Below are 9,237 nucleotides of genomic sequence, written 5' to 3'. Positions count from 1 at the left end.
TTGATAACGCAACGTCATTTTTTAAAATAAAAAAAGTAGACGATAAACTTTCACAAAACACTTCAAAATACTTTTGTAATGCAACTTTAGGTATTAGTAAACGTTAATAAGCGATCAAATTGATCACGAGGCGATGTATATTCTATAGCTGTACGTCTGGAAATAATGTCAGGGTAAATCTCAACCAAAATATCCGGTCGGAGACCGTAAGAAATGGGCTGTCTCTTGTTCGTTTGACCAAGAAACAAATCCGAGACAAATGACAAGACTGTTGACATCGTGTGGAAGCTGTATGTATTGCAACCTCGGCCCCATTTAATGTGGTTCACCTTTATCAATGGGTTGAAGTGGCGCATGGATATATTTTTCCATTTTCAGTGATCAGATTTTCCTGCACTTTTCGATGAAACGCACGTTCTGTTATAGTCACAGCCGTGATTTAACCAGTTTTAGAAACGTCTGAGTGTTTTCTACCCACACATACTAATCATATGCATATACTATATTCCTGGCATGAGTAGCAGGGCGCTGAAATGTTGCGCGATTTTTAACAAAAAGCAGCGAAAATTCGCAGCCTCCCTAAGAGGTTTTAAAGCTCCTTCATAGATTCACAACTTTAATTCCACCTGTGCTCTCATGGCCCCAGCACGGAGCGAGGTAAATGGATTAGCTGTTAAGGTTTTCTGTCGAAGGAGAGGAGGACCAAAATGCAGCGTGGTTATCTTTATACATCTTTAATAAAGATGATAACGAACAATACAAAAACAAAAACGTAACGTGAAAAAACGAAACAGCCCTATTTTTTTAAATTTTTATAAAAAATAATTTATTATCTTCAATACCATTCATTCTTTACAACTCATCATTTTCATACATACTCAAATAATGGTATTTTAATTTAACTAATTTAACTAAACATAAACCCCAAACAAAACCTCAGGGGAGCATCTTCCCTCCCGTCACCCTACAAAAAACCTTTCCCTATCTCCCCGTCCCTAATCTATCCCCTTACAAATCTAAATGACACCCAGCCCTAATCCCCCTTCCACCTCTCCCGAGCAGCATGCTGCCCTCACTTCCTCTCCTCCCTCTTCATCCTCCCCCTCAAATCTCCTTCCACCCTCCTCACTATCCCTTCCACCCCCCAATCTCTCCCTGTCTTCGCCATGTTCTGCCTGGCTTCCCACAGCCCCCGTTTAAAGAGACTCATGAGAAGCCAGAGCAGAAACCTGTCCCTAGCCGTCCCTCTCGTTCTCCCTACACCTCTCTCTAACCTGGCCCACGTCAAAACAAAATCCCCCTTACCAAACCTAACAACACCCGTGCCCTAGCCCATACTACTTCGGCAAAGGCACAGTCCCAAAAGACATGGCGCACAGTCTACTCCCTGCCACAAGAGGATCTTGGACAGGTGGGGGATTGCACCAAACTATACCGGTACATGATGGAACGTACCGGCAAGCACTTATGGAGGCTCAACCAATTCAGGTCACAGGCGCCGGACTCCCTGCCTTTCTGACCTCCTCGTACAGGTGCCTGTGATCTAAACCTACTCGGGCAACTTCAACCTCAGGGTGCGCATGCAGCCACTTGGCCGCATGACCAAAGTGCCACGGCAGCTTTTCCGCCCGAGGACCCGTGTTAGACCACACCATTACGCTTCTCGCCTGATATGAGAAGAACACCCGCAGGAGGTAACCGGACGGGTGTATCACTGGATGAGCAAGCTCCGTTAACAAGAAAGAAACAAAAATTGTGTCCAGCTTGAGGGGGAAATGTGGTACCCCCCTACCTCCCTCCCCGATGGGACAGATCATGCGTGCCCTGGCGACCCACTCGCACCTGCCACTCCACATGAACTGAAACACAAGCCTCACTAGAGGCCTCCTCAGACAAGCCGGCAATGGGTAGATGTACGCCAAATACAAAAGAGAAGGCAACACATCCACCTTTAGGACCAGGACTTTGCCCATAAAAGACAAATACCTAGCCTTCCACATTGCTAGCTTCCTCTGTACCACTGCGATACGCATGTTCCAGTTTAGCGTCGCTGAGCCGGAGGTCTCAAAATGGACCCCGAGAATCCTCAGGGCCCCCTCACAGAGAGATAACCCCCCAGGCACATCTGTTCTACCACGCCATCTTCCGAAAAACTTGACGGAAGACTTTGCATGGTTCAGAACTGCTCCCGACGCTCGGGTGAAATCCCCAAAGATGGCAAGGGACCTTGTCAGGCACGAGTCCTTGCACAGCAGCAAGGAAGTGTCGTCGGCGTACTGCGTCATCTTAACACGCAGCCCACCACTTCCAGGGATCAACAAGCCTTCCACCCCTGTGTCTGCCCTAATGGCAGCCCCCAGAGGCTCCAAGTACAGAACGAAGAGGAGAGCCGAGAGTGGGCACCCCTGCCTGACCCCAGACGAGAGGTCAAAAACGTCACCCAAGTGACTATTTACACTAACTCGGCACCCCGCTCCGACATATAATGTACGAATCCATCCTATGAACTTCTCCCCAAATCCTAATCGACCTAACACTCGGAATAAAAATGATCTATTCACGCGATCAAAGGCTTTCGCCTGATCTAGCGCTGCTACCATTAAAGGCAGTCCTCTATCTTCAACCCAAGCGATGGAGTCCCTGATTAACTGTAGGTTCCATCTAATAGAGCGGCCCTCTACCCCGCACGTCTGATCCTCACGGACGACGTAGGGAAGGGCTGTGCGCAACCGGTCTGCTAAAACCTTTGCAAGTAGCTTGTAATCTACACACAGCATGGTCAACGGCCGCCAGTTGCCAAGGTCTGTTACTTCCCCCTTCTTATATAAAAGTGACAGCACACCAACAGCCATTGATCCCCCCGGGACCCCCGTCTCAAGGATGGCCTTCAAGACTTCGAGGACCACTGGTCCAAGTATACCCCAAAACTTGATAAAACTCAGCCGGCAGCCCATCCATCCCAGGCACCTTCCCTTTTCCCATCCTCCTAAGAGCGCTCTCAACCTCTTCTAGTGAAATCTGGGCCTCCATCACTTCTCTAATGTCCTCCGGCAACCGCCTGGACAAGTGTTCTAAAAACACATTTCCCTGCTCTACATCTATTTCCCTTTCCTTAAATAAACCTTGGAAATGACCAGTTGTCACCCTGACCATATCCTCTGGTTCTCTAACTATAGTACCATTTTCTTCCCTAACGCCATGCATTACCTTCCTACTCTGTCTGGCCCTAACCGACTTAAAGAACATAGCAGAACAAGTCTCATTATGTTCTAGAAAGCCACTATGCGCACGTTCCAGGAAAGTTTTAGCCTTACGCTCCTGCAACTCCCTGAGCTGCGCCTTTAGGGTTGCGGATCTCTCCCAGTCAAACGACCCGCCGAGGTTGCCTGCCTCATATTCGAGTTTAATTCATCTTTGGATACGATCCACCTCCCTCCTCTCCTCCCTTTTTTTCCTCTTGCAATACCCTATTATAAAAGCCCTAATCCTCACCTTAACTAATTCCCACCACTCTAACACCCCCCCGCACATGGACCGGAGGCCTTCAAGCCTCCAAAAGAAACCATAAAACCCGTCAACAAAAGCCTGCTCCTCCAGCACATCTCGATCTAACTTCCAGTACCCCCTACAAAAGAGGCAGACTGGCGACCCCACCTGCAGGAGCACCCCGTCGTGATCCGAAAAGAAAACAGGCAACAGCCGCCCAGACAACTTACCCAAAGACCTGGGTACAAAAATATAGTCGAGCCTCCGCTCAACCCCCCTGGAGTTGCGCCATGTAGGACCGGCCATTTTCGGAGTAGTGTGCAGACCACCATCTACCAGACCATGGCAAGCCATTAGCCCGGCAATGGCGCCTGCACTGCTATCCCCCCCTATTCCTAAATCTGTATTAAAATCCCCCCTATCACTAATTTCCTATTTGTGACACACAGGGGCGTCAGACAGTCCACCATCTCCCTCCTGTCTGCCACCACCTGTGGCCCATACACCACCACTAATCTAAATTTACAATCCCTTATCGTGACATCCACCCCTATAACCCCCCTGCATTACCACAAAAGAATCCTCCACTTTTACCTCCCTGTGCCCACACAAAATCCCTACCCCGATGAGTGCACCCCCAATACCCCAAACCGACTCCCCCTTGTCCCACTCCCTCTTAAACCTACTAACATCCCCTCCATCCCTCAGGTGAACCTCCTGTAAAAAACAAAAATCAAACCCCACACCCTCCAAATAACTAAAAACCACCCTCCTCTTAACAAAATCCCTTAAACCCCTTACATTTAAACTAACAAAAGTAAAATTAGACCCCATGAAAGAATAAAATAAAAACATGTAATACACTCAAATTCTAAACCCAGACAGAACAAAACCAAAAACAGGAGACTCACCCGATGCTCCCCTGCTCCATATCTACCGGTGAGAACACCATCCGTACTCCCGACATCCCCCTCTTCCTCCATCTCACCAACCCAGGATGCAGGAATAGTGTTTGGCTCCGGGGTGCCCTGCACCCTGGGTCTACCCCCACACTCCTCCCCCTCCCCAGTGCTGCAGCTGGTTTGGAAAAAAATCGGGGAGGCTGAGTCCCCAAACAAAAAACTCCCCACCTCGTCCTGTACCCAGTCCTGAGTCTTGTTAGGTGTGTCCCCACCCAACAGAAGTTGAGGGCCTGGGGAAACCAGCAGCAACCCAGAGGTTTCTCCCACCCCCATCACTCTCTTGGCCATCCCCTCCCTCTCACTGTCGGCCAATCGCACCCTCCTCTTCATTCTCTTCTTTGGTGATGGCGGCAGTGGAGAGATACCCCCCCCCCGCCAGCTCCTCCACCATACCCCTCATCTCTTCCACCAGGGCACTTTCCCCCCAGTCCACTTGCTCTTCCACCGTCTCCTTCTCCAACACTCCTCCCTCGCTTTCTTCTCTCTCATGCTCCTCCACTCGGTTGCCTTCTTCCGCCGCTTTTCCTGGTTCTCCTACTCCCGTGCCTTCCGTTTCCTTCTCTCTTCCATCCGCCGCTTCTTGCTCCTCCTCCTTCCTTGCGGCCTTCCCCTCTGGACCTGTACTCTGGTCATGAGGCGTGCTTCCTTCCCCTCCTCTTCTTCCCCCATCCCCCGCTCCTGCTCCCCCCCCAGCCGCAGTCGCATATGACCTCTGACGAGCCGGGCACCCCCGCCTCAGGTGTGCTGACGAGCGACACCCGTGGCATGCCTTAGGCTTGTCACAATCCCTCGCCTCGCGTTCCTCAGATCCACAAAATCTGCATTTTCTTGTGCTGCACGAGGCGAATATGTGGCCGTAGGCCATACAGCGCCTGCAAAATGGGGGCTGGCGTGCATAAAACGTCCCCCTGTCAGCCCCTAGGGAGAACGTAGCAGGAGGATGGAGGTAGCCACCATGTCCCTTTGGGTCCTCCCTGAGGAGGGCCTGGAAGCCTCTCCTCCCATTCCAAAACCCAAGGGAGTCTTTGAGGTGCCTTGCTGAGGAGACGTTATCCATGTATCTCCCCAGAAAGGCCCTCACCTCTTCGTCCTTAACGTAAGGGTTGTAAATGTTGACAGTTACAACCCTAAAGTTGTTCTTCGCCAGGCTTGTTATTTCATAGTGGCTCATCGGCCTCTCACCTCCCACTGCTCTTGCCCTTCTCAGGATATCATCGTGTTTCTCCTCTGTATATAGTGCTACGTCGTATGCTCCCTCCAACGAGTTGCCTTGGAAACAAAACACGTCCTTCACCGTCAGCTTTAGAATCCCCATCAATATTATCCTTCCAAAAGTTTCCTGTCCTAAAGGCTCCAACTCCTTTTCCTTCCAAGCAAACCGAATCGTGTTGGCCAGCCCAATCCCAGGGACCGACCGTGTTGATGTATTTAGCACCATCTCCGCAAGGAGAATGGCGCTCGTTCTCTTCTCTTCCAAAACAAGGAAAAAAGAAAAACCAAAGTGACTGAGCCTATCTGGTGACTACAAACACAGAGACAGGAACAATCACCCACGAAATACCTAAAGAATATGGCTGCCTAAATATGGTTCCCAATCAGAGACAACGATAAACACCTGCCTCTGATTGAGAACCACTCTAGGCAACCATAGACTTTTCTAGACAACTCCACTAACCACAATCCCATTACCTACAAAAAAACCTAGACAAAACCAACACATAATTCACCCATGTCACACCCTGGCCTGACCAAAATAATAAAGACAACACAAAATACTAAGGCCAGGACGTGACATTAGCCATGGTTTCGCCACTAGATGGAACCAGATGCACATGCATGCGCGCACACACACACGGTACGTTCTTCTATCCTCGTGGAGAACTCACATTAATTTCCATTCAAAATCTTATTTCCCTAACCCTAAACACAACCCTAATTCTTATTGTAACCTTAACCATAACCACTACCCCCCCCACACACATACACATCCCCTCACAAGCCAAGACCGACAGTCCAATAACAATCACATGTGTGCAAACACAGCTAATGAAAACAAACCTACTAACAAACAGACAGCAACAAGTTGAAAACACTTAAACACAATGGTACAATGGTATGGGTTTGTCTCTGTTTGTGTATCGATTGTAGTTTGCTGAACCTTGCTTGAGACCTGAACACTAGGCTTTTGCTCAACAGCTCAACAACCTTGTTGCACACAGGAAACCCGGTTGGAATACAGTCGGTCACATTTGACTGAAGTTGAAGTAGAAGAGTCCAGAGCCAGAGCCTTGTATTGAGAATATAAAGCTATTTTGAGTGATATAAATCAGAGATTAACTTCTGGATGAAGGGTCTACTGTGTAATAATAGTTGGCATAGAACAAATGTTTTTTTTTATTCATGACATTCCTGATGATTTATATATTTTTTGCTTTCAGAGGGCATAGAGAGAGTAATGAGTTGAGCCATCTCAAACATTACACAACAAAACCACCAGTGTTTGTCACCAGTGAAAGTGGATCCTCAGGTGTGATTGACGTTCCCCCTCCTCTTCTCCTCCTTCCCTTTCCCCCCTTCCCCAATACACAAACACCCCTCCTCTCCTCTGCGTTTGATGTGGAATCTCCATCCATATTTCCTGTTATCCTGAGAGATTTTGAGGCCTAATTCGTGTGTGTGTGTTGAAGGGGAGAGTCCTGGCCTGCTACCAAGGCTTCAGAGAGCCTCTGTGGGCATCAATAGGGCCCCTGGAAATCCTGAGAGCCTGAGATCCAGAGCCTGAGTGTGATCCATCCCAACCTGGCTACAGATGAAAGGCAGAGACCAGGCATGGCATAGGAGATATACTGCAGAATGCCTAGGGGGATGACCCACATATGAATGGACTTGGTTTAAGCTTGAATCGCAAACGTACTGTATGCTCTTTACGTATGTGTGATGAATATAAAACCATAAAATGGTTTAAATAATTAGATATCAAGTGTAACTAAAACACAAAATATTTTTTCATGATTCCCACCTGGGTCAGGCACAAAGTTGGCCTACCATAATGGAAATTAACCCCTAAGGAGCGCAGGGGAAGAATATATATATATATTTTTTTATAATAAGAAAGTTTTTCTTGAAAAGTGAAATCACAAGACATGACAGTAAAACTACAATAGCAACATTCAGATCAGTCTAGCAAGAGCTTTATTTTAAGTTGAATGTGAAATGAGAATCTGATGGTCACCTATTGCAAGCACGCAAATCCTTCTAACTATGTCTGTTTTTTTTCTGTGGCTGAAACATGGGCTACTCACAGAATGAGGTTTGGCTATGGGGAATTAAATCTGAAAAGACTTGGAATTTAACGTAACTCTCGTGTCTGGGACTATGTTTCTCTGTCATGTGTGATAGGCCAAGAAGATGGTTGGCATATTTCTGCCCGAATTAGATTCATGTGAAATCAATGTGGCTTTTATCAGCTCAATCATGGTTCACAGAATTTTGTAATAGTTCGGTCATACTTACACCTTGGCCCAAACCCTTGAATCTCTAAATAGATGGTGCTTTCCATTCACATTATTTTGGGTCTGAGATTACGCAATTTTTCTAATGCAGTAGGCACCAACCCTGGTCATAAGGAGCTAAGCCTATAGTGTTGCATGGAAATGTGCATGCAAAGGACAATTGACATCACATTGTATTGCACAAAGCATGGGGTTGTGGCAGCCACATTCAACATGATTTTGGCAGTTGGCAACTTTGCAAAATATTGTAACATGATAACATGTCACTCAGCTACTAAAGCATTGTTTTTTTTGTTCTTAAATTCTTAATGGAAATAAGAACTTGTTGGCCTATATCTTTAGATTCCTACAGCACCCGTTGTCACAGGAAGGCCAGAAAGATCATGAAGTACAACAACCACCCAAGCCACTGCCTGTTCACTCTGCTACCATCCAGAAGGCGAGGTCAGTACAGGTGCATCAAAGCTTGGACCGAGAGACTGAAAAACAGCTTCTATCTCAAGGCCATCAGACTGTTAAACAGCAATCACTAACACAGAGAGGCTGCTGCCTACATACAGACCTGAAATCATTGGCAACTCTAACAAATGGATCACTAGTCACTTTATTAATGCGACGTTAATAATGATGTTTACATATTAATGTAAACATACTAATGATGTTTACATACTCATCCTAGATGTATACACTGTATTTTATACCTGTATTGCATCTTGCCTATGCCGCTCTGTCATTGCTCATCCATATATTTATATATATATATATTCTTATTCCATTCCTTTACTTAGATTTGTGTATTAGGTATCTGTTGTGGTATTTTTAGATTACATGTTAGATATTGCTGCACTGTCGGAACTAGAAGCACAAGCATTTCGTGTCACGAGAATTTTCAATTCCAATTATAATAACAATCAATCAATAACTCTGACCAATCCCCGAGATCTGTAAGACCACGGGTTTAATAATAATTAGTCAAAGACTCAGCTTATGCAAAAAGATAGTACCGTTTATTCAGAGAACGTTCTAAAGTCAAGAATACAAAAACATCCATTTTATAGCTGCGCACATACTTCCACACAAGCAGTAGGTATCCTATGCACATACATACACACAAACAGCAGGTGAGTTTTATCCTTCTCCACAGGTCACACCACTTTGTATCACTACCCAGCCCACAGTTCCATTCCCCCGAGATTAGGGAGACCTTGAGAAGTACTCCCTGTCCTCTCCCAAGTCTCTCAGAGGCCTAGCCAGGTCGGTCCAAACACAGTTTTAAT

The sequence above is a fragment of the Oncorhynchus nerka genome, linkage group LG23, assembly GCF_034236695.1.
Source record: "Oncorhynchus nerka isolate Pitt River linkage group LG23, Oner_Uvic_2.0, whole genome shotgun sequence".
Lineage (NCBI taxonomy): Eukaryota > Metazoa > Chordata > Actinopteri > Salmoniformes > Salmonidae > Oncorhynchus > Oncorhynchus nerka.
The sequence above is the reverse complement of the archived record's forward strand: the minus strand, read 5'-3'. Positions refer to the sequence as shown.